Below are 15,044 nucleotides of genomic sequence, written 5' to 3' on the forward strand. Positions count from 1 at the left end.
CGCTCGGGTCGTGGCCCATATAACAGCGCAAGCACAAGAAACGTCTGCAGGAGATGACGAGACGAGACGAGTCGACTAAGGAATAAATTTATAATTACATATCGAAGTAGGAATTGTACACCGCTACACAACAACAGGCGCTGACGTATTTCAGAACACATCTGCCGATTCGTACTGTTTTGTCGTTTTCAAAGACTTCCTGGCGAACTTGGTTAGCACATTCTCCCTCAAACTGAGATATTTACTGCAATTTCGCACCTTATGGTCATTACAGTAGATTAAAATGCTTAAGCAAGAATCTTTGTCACAACAGAACGGTGGTATGGAAAGAGGGCGGTATAAAAAAAAAAAGTAAATGAAAGGGAGCCAACAGCACGAGGTGTTCCCAGGTGGTCACCCATCCAAGTACTAACCACGCCCGATGTTGTTTAACTTCGGTGATCGGACGAGAACCGGTGTATTCAACATGGTATGGCCGTTGGCGCCCATATAATGTAGGCGCATGGAAGAATTCGCATTCGGTTCTAATCCCAACACACACAAAATCATACTTTTCGGTCGAAAGCAGCCGCATTTTTTTTTATTGACAATTCGTCACGTTAGCGCGAACGCAATCCTGAGATCCAAAACTTATGAGCCGGAAGGACGCGCTTCGTGTATTTTTTTTTTTTTTTTTTTTTTTGGAGATTTATGAATTTATTTATTAACATTACATCGTTACAAGCTAACAACTTTACAACATAAAACACGAACAGAATTGTAATTGTAAGCACTTCCTTCCGCAATCCGACGTGCCAGCAGAGCGACTGCCGAATTAGCGGGCGCGCCGCCGTGTGTGTGAGACGCGCAGCTTCTCGTTGCACCTCCTGTCATCCGCTTGGCGCGTGCAGCCTTCGACACTCGCGGAAGACGCATCTTGTTCCTGGTGTCCAGCGCAGGAGGGCTGGCGCGCGGCCGACCGGCGTAAGGCCTGTGCGGGGTGTGGCAGTGTCTTGTTGGAGGGCGCCACTGCTGGCGATGTGAGCTTCCTCGCCTCGCCTCGCCTCGCCTCAGACGAGGTGTTTGCGTAATTTGCAGTGCATTCGCACCATTCCTGTCCCTGTCCCCGTCCCGACTTGTCCCGACTTTGCTCGACTGCCGCTCGCTGCCGCTCGGGTCGTGGCCCATATAACAGCGCAAGCACAAGAAACGTCTGCAGGAGATGACGAGACGAGACGAGTCGACTAAGGAATAAATTTATAATTACATATCGAAGTAGGAATTGTACACCGCTACACAACAACAGGCGCTGACGTATTTCAGAACACATCTGCCGATTCGTACTGTTTTGTCGTTTTCAAAGACTTCCTGGCGAACTTGGTTAGCACATTCTCCCTCAAACTGAGATATTTACTGCAATTTCGCACCTTATGGTCATTACAGTAGATTAAAATGCTTAAGCAAGAATCTTTGTCACAACAGAACGGTGGTATGGAAAGAGGGCGGTATAAAAAAAAAAAGTAAATGAAAGGGAGCCAACAGCACGAGGTGTTCCCAGGTGGTCACCCATCCAAGTACTAACCACGCCCGATGTTGTTTAACTTCGGTGATCGGACGAGAACCGGTGTATTCAACATGGTATGGCCGTTGGCGCCCATATAGTGTAGGCGCATGGAAGAATTCGCATTCGGTTCTAATCCCAACACACACAAAATCATACTTTTCGGTCGAAAGCAGCCGCATTTTTTTTTTATTGACAATTCGTCACGTTAGCGCGAACGCAATCCTGAGATCCAAAACTTATGAGCCGGAAGGACGCGCTTCGTGTATTTTTTTTTTTTTTTTTTTTTTTTGGAGATTTATGAATTTATTTATTAACATTACATCGTTACAAGCTAACAACTTTACAACATAAAACACGAACAGAATTGTAATTGTAAGCACTTCCTTCCGCAATCCGACGTGCCAGCAGAGCGACTGCCGAATTAGCGGGCGCGCCGCCGTGTGTGTGAGACGCGCAGCTTCTCGTTGCACCTCCTGTCATCCGCTTGGCGCGTGCAGCCTTCGACACTCGCGGAAGACGCATCTTGTTCCTGGTGTCCAGCGCAGGAGGGCTGGCGCGCGGCCGACCGGCGTAAGGCCTGTGCGGGGTGTGGCAGTGTCTTGTTGGAGGGCGCCACTGCTGGCGATGTGAGCTTCCTCGCCTCGCCTCGCCTCGCCTCAGACGAGGTGTTTGCGTAATTTGCAGTGCATTCGCACCATTCCTGTCCCTGTCCCCGTCCCGACTTGTCCCGACTTTGCTCGACTGCCGCTCGCTGCCGCTCGGGTCGTGGCCCATATAACAGCGCAAGCACAAGAAACGTCTGCAGGAGATGACGAGACGAGACGAGTCGACTAAGGAATAAATTTATAATTACATATCGAAGTAGGAATTGTACACCGCTACACAACAACAGGCGCTGACGTATTTCAGAACACATCTGCCGATTCGTACTGTTTTGTCGTTTTCAAAGACTTCCTGGCGAACTTGGTTAGCACATTCTCCCTCAAACTGAGATATTTACTGCAATTTCGCACCTTATGGTCATTACAGTAGATTAAAATGCTTAAGCAAGAATCTTTGTCACAACAGAACGGTGGTATGGAAAGAGGGCGGTATAAAAAAAAAAAGTAAATGAAAGGGAGCCAACAGCACGAGGTGTTCCCAGGTGGTCACCCATCCAAGTACTAACCACGCCCGATGTTGTTTAACTTCGGTGATCGGACGAGAACCGGTGTATTCAACATGGTATGGCCGTTGGCGCCCATATAATGTAGGCGCATGGAAGAATTCGCATTCGGTTCTAATCCCAACACACACAAAATCATACTTTTCGGTCGAAAGCAGCCGCATTTTTTTTTTATTGACAATTCGTCACGTTAGCGCGAACGCAATCCTGAGATCCAAAACTTATGAGCCGGAAGGACGCGCTTCGTGTATTTTTTTTTTTTTTTTTTTTTTTGGAGATTTATGAATTTATTTATTAACATTACATCGTTACAAGCTAACAACTTTACAACATAAAACACGAACAGAATTGTAATTGTAAGCACTTCCTTCCGCAATCCGACGTGCCAGCAGAGCGACTGCCGAATTAGCGGGCGCGCCGCCGTGTGTGTGAGACGCGCAGCTTCTCGTTGCACCTCCTGTCATCCGCTTGGCGCGTGCAGCCTTCGACACTCGCGGAAGACGCATCTTGTTCCTGGTGTCCAGCGCAGGAGGGCTGGCGCGCGGCCGACCGGCGTAAGGCCTGTGCGGGGTGTGGCAGTGTCTTGTTGGAGGGCGCCACTGCTGGCGATGTGAGCTTCCTCGCCTCGCCTCGCCTCGCCTCAGACGAGGTGTTTGCGTAATTTGCAGTGCATTCGCACCATTCCTGTCCCTGTCCCCGTCCCGACTTGTCCCGACTTTGCTCGACTGCCGCTCGCTGCCGCTCGGGTCGTGGCCCATATAACAGCGCAAGCACAAGAAACGTCTGCAGGAGATGACGAGACGAGACGAGTCGACTAAGGAATAAATTTATAATTACATATCGAAGTAGGAATTGTACACCGCTACACAACAACAGGCGCTGACGTATTTCAGAACACATCTGCCGATTCGTACTGTTTTGTCGTTTTCAAAGACTTCCTGGCGAACTTGGTTAGCACATTCTCCCTCAAACTGAGATATTTACTGCAATTTCGCACCTTATGGTCATTACAGTAGATTAAAATGCTTAAGCAAGAATCTTTGTCACAACAGAACGGTGGTATGGAAAGAGGGCGGTATAAAAAAAAAAAGTAAATGAAAGGGAGCCAACAGCACGAGGTGTTCCCAGGTGGTCACCCATCCAAGTACTAACCACGCCCGATGTTGTTTAACTTCGGTGATCGGACGAGAACCGGTGTATTCAACATGGTATGGCCGTTGGCGCCCATATAATGTAGGCGCATGGAAGAATTCGCATTCGGTTCTAATCCCAACACACACAAAATCATACTTTTCGGTCGAAAGCAGCCGCATTTTTTTTTTATTGACAATTCGTCACGTTAGCGCGAACGCAATCCTGAGATCCAAAACTTATGAGCCGGAAGGACGCGCTTCGTGTATTTTTTTTTTTTTTTTTTTTTTTTGGAGATTTATGAATTTATTTATTAACATTACATCGTTACAAGCTAACAACTTTACAACATAAAACACGAACAGAATTGTAATTGTAAGCACTTCCTTCCGCAATCCGACGTGCCAGCAGAGCGACTGCCGAATTAGCGGGCGCGCCGCCGTGTGTGTGAGACGCGCAGCTTCTCGTTGCACCTCCTGTCATCCGCTTGGCGCGTGCAGCCTTCGACACTCGCGGAAGACGCATCTTGTTCCTGGTGTCCAGCGCAGGAGGGCTGGCGCGCGGCCGACCGGCGTAAGGCCTGTGCGGGGTGTGGCAGTGTCTTGTTGGAGGGCGCCACTGCTGGCGATGTGAGCTTCCTCGCCTCGCCTCGCCTCGCCTCAGACGAGGTGTTTGCGTAATTTGCAGTGCATTCGCACCATTCCTGTCCCTGTCCCCGTCCCGACTTGTCCCGACTTTGCTCGACTGCCGCTCGCTGCCGCTCGGGTCGTGGCCCATATAACAGCGCAAGCACAAGAAACGTCTGCAGGAGATGACGAGACGAGACGAGTCGACTAAGGAATAAATTTATAATTACATATCGAAGTAGGAATTGTACACCGCTACACAACAACAGGCGCTGACGTATTTCAGAACACATCTGCCGATTCGTACTGTTTTGTCGTTTTCAAAGACTTCCTGGCGAACTTGGTTAGCACATTCTCCCTCAAACTGAGATATTTACTGCAATTTCGCACCTTATGGTCATTACAGTAGATTAAAATGCTTAAGCAAGAATCTTTGTCACAACAGAACGGTGGTATGGAAAGAGGGCGGTATAAAAAAAAAAAGTAAATGAAAGGGAGCCAACAGCACGAGGTGTTCCCAGGTGGTCACCCATCCAAGTACTAACCACGCCCGATGTTGTTTAACTTCGGTGATCGGACGAGAACCGGTGTATTCAACATGGTATGGCCGTTGGCGCCCATATAATGTAGGCGCATGGAAGAATTCGCATTCGGTTCTAATCCCAACACACACAAAATCATACTTTTCGGTCGAAAGCAGCCGCATTTTTTTTTTATTGACAATTCGTCACGTTAGCGCGAACGCAATCCTGAGATCCAAAACTTATGAGCCGGAAGGACGCGCTTCGTGTATTTTTTTTTTTTTTTTTTTTTTTTGGAGATTTATGAATTTATTTATTAACATTACATCGTTACAAGCTAACAACTTTACAACATAAAACACGAACAGAATTGTAATTGTAAGCACTTCCTTCCGCAATCCGACGTGCCAGCAGAGCGACTGCCGAATTAGCGGGCGCGCCGCCGTGTGTGTGAGACGCGCAGCTTCTCGTTGCACCTCCTGTCATCCGCTTGGCGCGTGCAGCCTTCGACACTCGCGGAAGACGCATCTTGTTCCTGGTGTCCAGCGCAGGAGGGCTGGCGCGCGGCCGACCGGCGTAAGGCCTGTGCGGGGTGTGGCAGTGTCTTGTTGGAGGGCGCCACTGCTGGCGATGTGAGCTTCCTCGCCTCGCCTCGCCTCGCCTCAGACGAGGTGTTTGCGTAATTTGCAGTGCATTCGCACCATTCCTGTCCCTGTCCCCGTCCCGACTTGTCCCGACTTTGCTCGACTGCCGCTCGCTGCCGCTCGGGTCGTGGCCCATATAACAGCGCAAGCACAAGAAACGTCTGCAGGAGATGACGAGACGAGACGAGTCGACTAAGGAATAAATTTATAATTACATATCGAAGTAGGAATTGTACACCGCTACACAACAACAGGCGCTGACGTATTTCAGAACACATCTGCCGATTCGTACTGTTTTGTCGTTTTCAAAGATTTCCTGGCGAACTTGGTTAGCACATTCTCCCTCAAACTGAGATATTTACTGCAATTTCGCACCTTATGGTCATTACAGTAGATTAAAATGCTTAAGCAAGAATCTTTGTCACAACAGAACGGTGGTATGGAAAGAGGGCGGTATAAAAAAAAAAAGTAAATGAAAGGGAGCCAACAGCACGAGGTGTTCCCAGGTGGTCACCCATCCAAGTACTAACCACGCCCGATGTTGTTTAACTTCGGTGATCGGACGAGAACCGGTGTATTCAACATGGTATGGCCGTTGGCGCCCATATAATGTAGGCGCATGGAAGAATTCGCATTCGGTTCTAATCCCAACACACACAAAATCATACTTTTCGGTCGAAAGCAGCCGCATTTTTTTTTTATTGACAATTCGTCACGTTAGCGCGAACGCAATCCTGAGATCCAAAACTTATGAGCCGGAAGGACGCGCTTCGTGTATTTTTTTTTTTTTTTTTTTTTTTTTTGGAGATTTATGAATTTATTTATTAACATTACATCGTTACAAGCTAACAACTTTACAACATAAAACACGAACAGAATTGTAATTGTAAGCACTTCCTTCCGCAATCCGACGTGCCAGCAGAGCGACTGCCGAATTAGCGGGCGCGCCGCCGTGTGTGTGAGACGCGCAGCTTCTCGTTGCACCTCCTGTCATCCGCTTGGCGCGTGCAGCCTTCGACACTCGCGGAAGACGCATCTTGTTCCTGGTGTCCAGCGCAGGAGGGCTGGCGCGCGGCCGACCGGCGTAAGGCCTGTGCGGGGTGTGGCAGTGTCTTGTTGGAGGGCGCCACTGCTGGCGATGTGAGCTTCCTCGCCTCGCCTCGCCTCGCCTCAGACGAGGTGTTTGCGTAATTTGCAGTGCATTCGCACCATTCCTGTCCCTGTCCCCGTCCCGACTTGTCCCGACTTTGCTCGACTGCCGCTCGCTGCCGCTCGGGTCGTGGCCCATATAACAGCGCAAGCACAAGAAACGTCTGCAGGAGATGACGAGACGAGACGAGTCGACTAAGGAATAAATTTATAATTACATATCGAAGTAGGAATTGTACACCGCTACACAACAACAGGCGCTGACGTATTTCAGAACACATCTGCCGATTCGTACTGTTTTGTCGTTTTCAAAGACTTCCTGGCGAACTTGGTTAGCACATTCTCCCTCAAACTGAGATATTTACTGCAATTTCGCACCTTATGGTCATTACAGTAGATTAAAATGCTTAAGCAAGAATCTTTGTCACAACAGAACGGTGGTATGGAAAGAGGGCGGTATAAAAAAAAAAAGTAAATGAAAGGGAGCCAACAGCACGAGGTGTTCCCAGGTGGTCACCCATCCAAGTACTAACCACGCCCGATGTTGTTTAACTTCGGTGATCGGACGAGAACCGGTGTATTCAACATGGTATGGCCGTTGGCGCCCATATAATGTAGGCGCATGGAAGAATTCGCATTCGGTTCTAATCCCAACACACACAAAATCATACTTTTCGGTCGAAAGCAGCCGCATTTTTTTTTTATTGACAATTCGTCACGTTAGCGCGAACGCAATCCTGAGATCCAAAACTTATGAGCCGGAAGGACGCGCTTCGTGTATTTTTTTTTTTTTTTTTTTTTTTTTGGAGATTTATGAATTTATTTATTAACATTACATCGTTACAAGCTAACAACTTTACAACATAAAACACGAACAGAATTGTAATTGTAAGCACTTCCTTCCGCAATCCGACGTGCCAGCAGAGCGACTGCCGAATTAGCGGGCGCGCCGCCGTGTGTGTGAGACGCGCAGCTTCTCGTTGCACCTCCTGTCATCCGCTTGGCGCGTGCAGCCTTCGACACTCGCGGAAGACGCATCTTGTTCCTGGTGTCCAGCGCAGGAGGGCTGGCGCGCGGCCGACCGGCGTAAGGCCTGTGCGGGGTGTGGCAGTGTCTTGTTGGAGGGCGCCACTGCTGGCGATGTGAGCTTCCTCGCCTCGCCTCGCCTCGCCTCAGACGAGGTGTTTGCGTAATTTGCAGTGCATTCGCACCATTCCTGTCCCTGTCCCCGTCCCGACTTGTCCCGACTTTGCTCGACTGCCGCTCGCTGCCGCTCGGGTCGTGGCCCATATAACAGCGCAAGCACAAGAAACGTCTGCAGGAGATGACGAGACGAGACGAGTCGACTAAGGAATAAATTTATAATTACATATCGAAGTAGGAATTGTACACCGCTACACAACAACAGGCGCTGACGTATTTCAGAACACATCTGCCGATTCGTACTGTTTTGTCGTTTTCAAAGACTTCCTGGCGAACTTGGTTAGCACATTCTCCCTCAAACTGAGATATTTACTGCAATTTCGCACCTTATGGTCATTACAGTAGATTAAAATGCTTAAGCAAGAATCTTTGTCACAACAGAACGGTGGTATGGAAAGAGGGCGGTATAAAAAAAAAAAGTAAATGAAAGGGAGCCAACAGCACGAGGTGTTCCCAGGTGGTCACCCATCCAAGTACTAACCACGCCCGATGTTGTTTAACTTCGGTGATCGGACGAGAACCGGTGTATTCAACATGGTATGGCCGTTGGCGCCCATATAATGTAGGCGCATGGAAGAATTCGCATTCGGTTCTAATCCCAACACACACAAAATCATACTTTTCGGTCGAAAGCAGCCGCATTTTTTTTTTATTGACAATTCGTCACGTTAGCGCGAACGCAATCCTGAGATCCAAAACTTATGAGCCGGAAGGACGCGCTTCGTGTATTTTTTTTTTTTTTTTTTTTTTTTGGAGATTTATGAATTTATTTATTAACATTACATCGTTACAAGCTAACAACTTTACAACATAAAACACGAACAGAATTGTAATTGTAAGCACTTCCTTCCGCAATCCGACGTGCCAGCAGAGCGACTGCCGAATTAGCGGGCGCGCCGCCGTGTGTGTGAGACGCGCAGCTTCTCGTTGCACCTCCTGTCATCCGCTTGGCGCGTGCAGCCTTCGACACTCGCGGAAGACGCATCTTGTTCCTGGTGTCCAGCGCAGGAGGGCTGGCGCGCGGCCGACCGGCGTAAGGCCTGTGCGGGGTGTGGCAGTGTCTTGTTGGAGGGCGCCACTGCTGGCGATGTGAGCTTCCTCGCCTCGCCTCGCCTCGCCTCAGACGAGGTGTTTGCGTAATTTGCAGTGCATTCGCACCATTCCTGTCCCTGTCCCCGTCCCGACTTGTCCCGACTTTGCTCGACTGCCGCTCGCTGCCGCTCGGGTCGTGGCCCATATAACAGCGCAAGCACAAGAAACGTCTGCAGGAGATGACGAGACGAGACGAGTCGACTAAGGAATAAATTTATAATTACATATCGAAGTAGGAATTGTACACCGCTACACAACAACAGGCGCTGACGTATTTCAGAACACATCTGCCGATTCGTACTGTTTTGTCGTTTTCAAAGACTTCCTGGCGAACTTGGTTAGCACATTCTCCCTCAAACTGAGATATTTACTGCAATTTCGCACCTTATGGTCATTACAGTAGATTAAAATGCTTAAGCAAGAATCTTTGTCACAACAGAACGGTGGTATGGAAAGAGGGCGGTATAAAAAAAAAAAGTAAATGAAAGGGAGCCAACAGCACGAGGTGTTCCCAGGTGGTCACCCATCCAAGTACTAACCACGCCCGATGTTGTTTAACTTCGGTGATCGGACGAGAACCGGTGTATTCAACATGGTATGGCCGTTGGCGCCCATATAATGTAGGCGCATGGAAGAATTCGCATTCGGTTCTAATCCCAACACACACAAAATCATACTTTTCGGTCGAAAGCAGCCGCATTTTTTTTTTATTGACAATTCGTCACGTTAGCGCGAACGCAATCCTGAGATCCAAAACTTATGAGCCGGAAGGACGCGCTTCGTGTATTTTTTTTTTTTTTTTTTTTTTTTGGAGATTTATGAATTTATTTATTAACATTACATCGTTACAAGCTAACAACTTTACAACATAAAACACGAACAGAATTGTAATTGTAAGCACTTCCTTCCGCAATCCGACGTGCCAGCAGAGCGACTGCCGAATTAGCGGGCGCGCCGCCGTGTGTGTGAGACGCGCAGCTTCTCGTTGCACCTCCTGTCATCCGCTTGGCGCGTGCAGCCTTCGACACTCGCGGAAGACGCATCTTGTTCCTGGTGTCCAGCGCAGGAGGGCTGGCGCGCGGCCGACCGGCGTAAGGCCTGTGCGGGGTGTGGCAGTGTCTTGTTGGAGGGCGCCACTGCTGGCGATGTGAGCTTCCTCGCCTCGCCTCGCCTCGCCTCAGACGAGGTGTTTGCGTAATTTGCAGTGCATTCGCACCATTCCTGTCCCTGTCCCCGTCCCGACTTGTCCCGACTTTGCTCGACTGCCGCTCGCTGCCGCTCGGGTCGTGGCCCATATAACAGCGCAAGCACAAGAAACGTCTGCAGGAGATGACGAGACGAGACGAGTCGACTAAGGAATAAATTTATAATTACATATCGAAGTAGGAATTGTACACCGCTACACAACAACAGGCGCTGACGTATTTCAGAACACATCTGCCGATTCGTACTGTTTTGTCGTTTTCAAAGATTTCCTGGCGAACTTGGTTAGCACATTCTCCCTCAAACTGAGATATTTACTGCAATTTCGCACCTTATGGTCATTACAGTAGATTAAAATGCTTAAGCAAGAATCTTTGTCACAACAGAACGGTGGTATGGAAAGAGGGCGGTATAAAAAAAAAAAGTAAATGAAAGGGAGCCAACAGCACGAGGTGTTCCCAGGTGGTCACCCATCCAAGTACTAACCACGCCCGATGTTGTTTAACTTCGGTGATCGGACGAGAACCGGTGTATTCAACATGGTATGGCCGTTGGCGCCCATATAATGTAGGCGCATGGAAGAATTCGCATTCGGTTCTAATCCCAACACACACAAAATCATACTTTTCGGTCGAAAGCAGCCGCATTTTTTTTTTATTGACAATTCGTCACGTTAGCGCGAACGCAATCCTGAGATCCAAAACTTATGAGCCGGAAGGACGCGCTTCGTGTATTTTTTTTTTTTTTTTTTTTTTTTTTGGAGATTTATGAATTTATTTATTAACATTACATCGTTACAAGCTAACAACTTTACAACATAAAACACGAACAGAATTGTAATTGTAAGCACTTCCTTCCGCAATCCGACGTGCCAGCAGAGCGACTGCCGAATTAGCGGGCGCGCCGCCGTGTGTGTGAGACGCGCAGCTTCTCGTTGCACCTCCTGTCATCCGCTTGGCGCGTGCAGCCTTCGACACTCGCGGAAGACGCATCTTGTTCCTGGTGTCCAGCGCAGGAGGGCTGGCGCGCGGCCGACCGGCGTAAGGCCTGTGCGGGGTGTGGCAGTGTCTTGTTGGAGGGCGCCACTGCTGGCGATGTGAGCTTCCTCGCCTCGCCTCGCCTCGCCTCAGACGAGGTGTTTGCGTAATTTGCAGTGCATTCGCACCATTCCTGTCCCTGTCCCCGTCCCGACTTGTCCCGACTTTGCTCGACTGCCGCTCGCTGCCGCTCGGGTCGTGGCCCATATAACAGCGCAAGCACAAGAAACGTCTGCAGGAGATGACGAGACGAGACGAGTCGACTAAGGAATAAATTTATAATTACATATCGAAGTAGGAATTGTACACCGCTACACAACAACAGGCGCTGACGTATTTCAGAACACATCTGCCGATTCGTACTGTTTTGTCGTTTTCAAAGACTTCCTGGCGAACTTGGTTAGCACATTCTCCCTCAAACTGAGATATTTACTGCAATTTCGCACCTTATGGTCATTACAGTAGATTAAAATGCTTAAGCAAGAATCTTTGTCACAACAGAACGGTGGTATGGAAAGAGGGCGGTATAAAAAAAAAAAGTAAATGAAAGGGAGCCAACAGCACGAGGTGTTCCCAGGTGGTCACCCATCCAAGTACTAACCACGCCCGATGTTGTTTAACTTCGGTGATCGGACGAGAACCGGTGTATTCAACATGGTATGGCCGTTGGCGCCCATATAATGTAGGCGCATGGAAGAATTCGCATTCGGTTCTAATCCCAACACACACAAAATCATACTTTTCGGTCGAAAGCAGCCGCATTTTTTTTTTATTGACAATTCGTCACGTTAGCGCGAACGCAATCCTGAGATCCAAAACTTATGAGCCGGAAGGACGCGCTTCGTGTATTTTTTTTTTTTTTTTTTTTTTTGGAGATTTATGAATTTATTTATTAACATTACATCGTTACAAGCTAACAACTTTACAACATAAAACACGAACAGAATTGTAATTGTAAGCACTTCCTTCCGCAATCCGACGTGCCAGCAGAGCGACTGCCGAATTAGCGGGCGCGCCGCCGTGTGTGTGAGACGCGCAGCTTCTCGTTGCACCTCCTGTCATCCGCTTGGCGCGTGCAGCCTTCGACACTCGCGGAAGACGCATCTTGTTCCTGGTGTCCAGCGCAGGAGGGCTGGAGCGCGGCCGACCGGCGTAAGGCCTGTGCGGGGTGTGGCAGTGTCTTGTTGGAGGGCGCCACTGCTGGCGATGTGAGCTTCCTCGCCTCGCCTCGCCTCGCCTCGCCTCAGACGAGGTGTTTGCGTAATTTGCAGTGCATTCGCACCATTCCGATGTGAGCTTCCTCGCCTCGCCTCGCCTCGCCTCGCCTCAGACGAGGTGTTTGCGTAATTTGCAGTGCATTCGCACCATTCCTGTCCCAGTCCCCGTCCCGACTTGTCCCGACTTTGCTCGACTGCCGCTCGCTGCCGCTCGGGTCGTGGCCCATATAACAGCGCAAGCACAAGAAACGTCTGCAGGAGATGACGAGACGAGACGAGTCGACTAAGGAATAAATTTATAATTACATATCGAAGTAGGAATTGTACACCGCTACACAACAACAGGCGCTGACGTATTTCAGAACACATCTGCCGATTCGTACTGTTTTGTCGTTTTCAAAGACTTCCTGGCGAACTTGGTTAGCACATTCTCCCTCAAACTGAGATATTTACTGCAATTTCGCACCTTATGGTCATTACAGTAGATTAAAATGCTTAAGCAAGAATCTTTGTCACAACAGAACGGTGGTATGGAAAGAGGGCGGTATAAAAAAAAAAAGTAAATGAAAGGGAGCCAACAGCACGAGGTGTTCCCAGGTGGTCACCCATCCAAGTACTAACCACGCCCGATGTTGTTTAACTTCGGTGATCGGACGAGAACCGGTGTATTCAACATGGTATGGCCGTTGGCGCCCATATAATGTAGGCGCATGGAAGAATTCGCATTCGGTTCTAATCCCAACACACACAAAATCATACTTTTCGGTCGAAAGCAGCCGCATTTTTTTTTTATTGACAATTCGTCACGTTAGCGCGAACGCAATCCTGAGATCCAAAACTTATGAGCCGGAAGGACGCGCTTCGTGTATTTTTTTTTTTTTTTTTTTTTTTTTGGAGATTTATGAATTTATTTATTAACATTACATCGTTACAAGCTAACAACTTTACAACATAAAACACGAACAGAATTGTAATTGTAAGCACTTCCTTCCGCAATCCGACGTGCCAGCAGAGCGACTGCCGAATTAGCGGGCGCGCCGCCGTGTGTGTGAGACGCGCAGCTTCTCGTTGCACCTCCTGTCATCCGCTTGGCGCGTGCAGCCTTCGACACTCGCGGAAGACGCATCTTGTTCCTGGTGTCCAGCGCAGGAGGGCTGGCGCGCGGCCGACCGGCGTAAGGCCTGTGCGGGGTGTGGCAGTGTCTTGTTGGAGGGCGCCACTGCTGGCGATGTGAGCTTCCTCGCCTCGCCTCGCCTCGCCTCAGACGAGGTGTTTGCGTAATTTGCAGTGCATTCGCACCATTCCTGTCCCTGTCCCCGTCCCGACTTGTCCCGACTTTGCTCGACTGCCGCTCGCTGCCGCTCGGGTCGTGGCCCATATAACAGCGCAAGCACAAGAAACGTCTGCAGGAGATGACGAGACGAGACGAGTCGACTAAGGAATAAATTTATAATTACATATCGAAGTAGGAATTGTACACCGCTACACAACAACAGGCGCTGACGTATTTCAGAACACATCTGCCGATTCGTACTGTTTTGTCGTTTTCAAAGACTTCCTGGCGAACTTGGTTAGCACATTCTCCCTCAAACTGAGATATTTACTGCAATTTCGCACCTTATGGTCATTACAGTAGATTAAAATGCTTAAGCAAGAATCTTTGTCACAACAGAACGGTGGTATGGAAAGAGGGCGGTATAAAAAAAAAAAGTAAATGAAAGGGAGCCAACAGCACGAGGTGTTCCCAGGTGGTCACCCATCCAAGTACTAACCACGCCCGATGTTGTTTAACTTCGGTGATCGGACGAGAACCGGTGTATTCAACATGGTATGGCCGTTGGCGCCCATATAATGTAGGCGCATGGAAGAATTCGCATTCGGTTCTAATCCCAACACACACAAAATCATACTTTTCGGTCGAAAGCAGCCGCATTTTTTTTTTATTGACAATTCGTCACGTTAGCGCGAACGCAATCCTGAGATCCAAAACTTATGAGCCGGAAGGACGCGCTTCGTGTATTTTTTTTTTTTTTTTTTTTTTTTGGAGATTTATGAATTTATTTATTAACATTACATCGTTACAAGCTAACAACTTTACAACATAAAACACGAACAGAATTGTAATTGTAAGCACTTCCTTCCGCAATCCGACGTGCCAGCAGAGCGACTGCCGAATTAGCGGGCGCGCCGCCGTGTGTGTGAGACGCGCAGCTTCTCGTTGCACCTCCTGTCATCCGCTTGGCGCGTGCAGCCTTCGACACTCGCGGAAGACGCATCTTGTTCCTGGTGTCCAGCGCAGGAGGGCTGGAGCGCGGCCGACCGGCGTAAGGCCTGTGCGGGGTGTGGCAGTGTCTTGTTGGAGGGCGCCACTGCTGGCGATGTGAGCTTCCTCGCCTCGCCTCGCCTCGCCTCGCCTCAGACGAGGTGTTTGCGTAATTTGCAGTGCATTCGCACCATTCCGATGTGAGCTTCCTCGCCTCGCCTCGCCTCGCCTCGCCTCAGACGAGGTGTTT

The 15,044-nt window shown here is 49.1% G+C and overlaps 13 non-coding genes across 13 annotated transcripts; all 13 read right to left on the reverse strand.

The window, feature by feature from the left end:
- Positions 1-364: 364 nt before the first annotated feature.
- On the reverse strand, positions 365-483 carry LOC124563038. The gene has a single exon (XR_006969832.1). It is a non-coding gene; the product is annotated as a 5S ribosomal RNA (ribosomal RNA).
- A 1,029-nt stretch (positions 484-1,512) lies between these two features.
- On the reverse strand, positions 1,513-1,631 carry LOC124563050. The gene has a single exon (XR_006969843.1). It is a non-coding gene; the product is annotated as a 5S ribosomal RNA (ribosomal RNA).
- Positions 1,632-2,662: 1,031 nt separating this feature from the next.
- Positions 2,663-2,781, reverse strand: LOC124563062. Its single transcript, XR_006969854.1, has one exon. It is a non-coding gene; the product is annotated as a 5S ribosomal RNA (ribosomal RNA).
- Positions 2,782-3,811: 1,030 nt separating this feature from the next.
- Positions 3,812-3,930, reverse strand: LOC124563074. The gene has a single exon (XR_006969865.1). It is a non-coding gene; the product is annotated as a 5S ribosomal RNA (ribosomal RNA).
- Positions 3,931-4,961: 1,031 nt separating this feature from the next.
- On the reverse strand, positions 4,962-5,080 carry LOC124563088. The gene has a single exon (XR_006969877.1). It is a non-coding gene; the product is annotated as a 5S ribosomal RNA (ribosomal RNA).
- Positions 5,081-6,111: 1,031 nt separating this feature from the next.
- LOC124563100 lies at positions 6,112-6,230 on the reverse strand. Its single transcript, XR_006969888.1, has one exon. It is a non-coding gene; the product is annotated as a 5S ribosomal RNA (ribosomal RNA).
- Positions 6,231-7,263: 1,033 nt separating this feature from the next.
- On the reverse strand, positions 7,264-7,382 carry LOC124563112. Its single transcript, XR_006969899.1, has one exon. It is a non-coding gene; the product is annotated as a 5S ribosomal RNA (ribosomal RNA).
- A 1,032-nt stretch (positions 7,383-8,414) lies between these two features.
- Positions 8,415-8,533, reverse strand: LOC124563124. Its single transcript, XR_006969910.1, has one exon. It is a non-coding gene; the product is annotated as a 5S ribosomal RNA (ribosomal RNA).
- Positions 8,534-9,564: 1,031 nt separating this feature from the next.
- Positions 9,565-9,683, reverse strand: LOC124563136. Its single transcript, XR_006969921.1, has one exon. It is a non-coding gene; the product is annotated as a 5S ribosomal RNA (ribosomal RNA).
- A 1,031-nt stretch (positions 9,684-10,714) lies between these two features.
- Positions 10,715-10,833, reverse strand: LOC124563148. Its single transcript, XR_006969932.1, has one exon. It is a non-coding gene; the product is annotated as a 5S ribosomal RNA (ribosomal RNA).
- Positions 10,834-11,866: 1,033 nt separating this feature from the next.
- Positions 11,867-11,985, reverse strand: LOC124563160. The gene has a single exon (XR_006969943.1). It is a non-coding gene; the product is annotated as a 5S ribosomal RNA (ribosomal RNA).
- Positions 11,986-13,103: 1,118 nt separating this feature from the next.
- LOC124563172 lies at positions 13,104-13,222 on the reverse strand. The gene has a single exon (XR_006969954.1). It is a non-coding gene; the product is annotated as a 5S ribosomal RNA (ribosomal RNA).
- Positions 13,223-14,254: 1,032 nt separating this feature from the next.
- On the reverse strand, positions 14,255-14,373 carry LOC124563184. The gene has a single exon (XR_006969965.1). It is a non-coding gene; the product is annotated as a 5S ribosomal RNA (ribosomal RNA).
- Between the last annotated feature and the right edge of the window lie 671 nt (positions 14,374-15,044).

The sequence above is a fragment of the Schistocerca americana genome, unplaced genomic scaffold, assembly GCF_021461395.2.
Source record: "Schistocerca americana isolate TAMUIC-IGC-003095 unplaced genomic scaffold, iqSchAmer2.1 HiC_scaffold_119, whole genome shotgun sequence".
Lineage (NCBI taxonomy): Eukaryota > Metazoa > Arthropoda > Insecta > Orthoptera > Acrididae > Schistocerca > Schistocerca americana.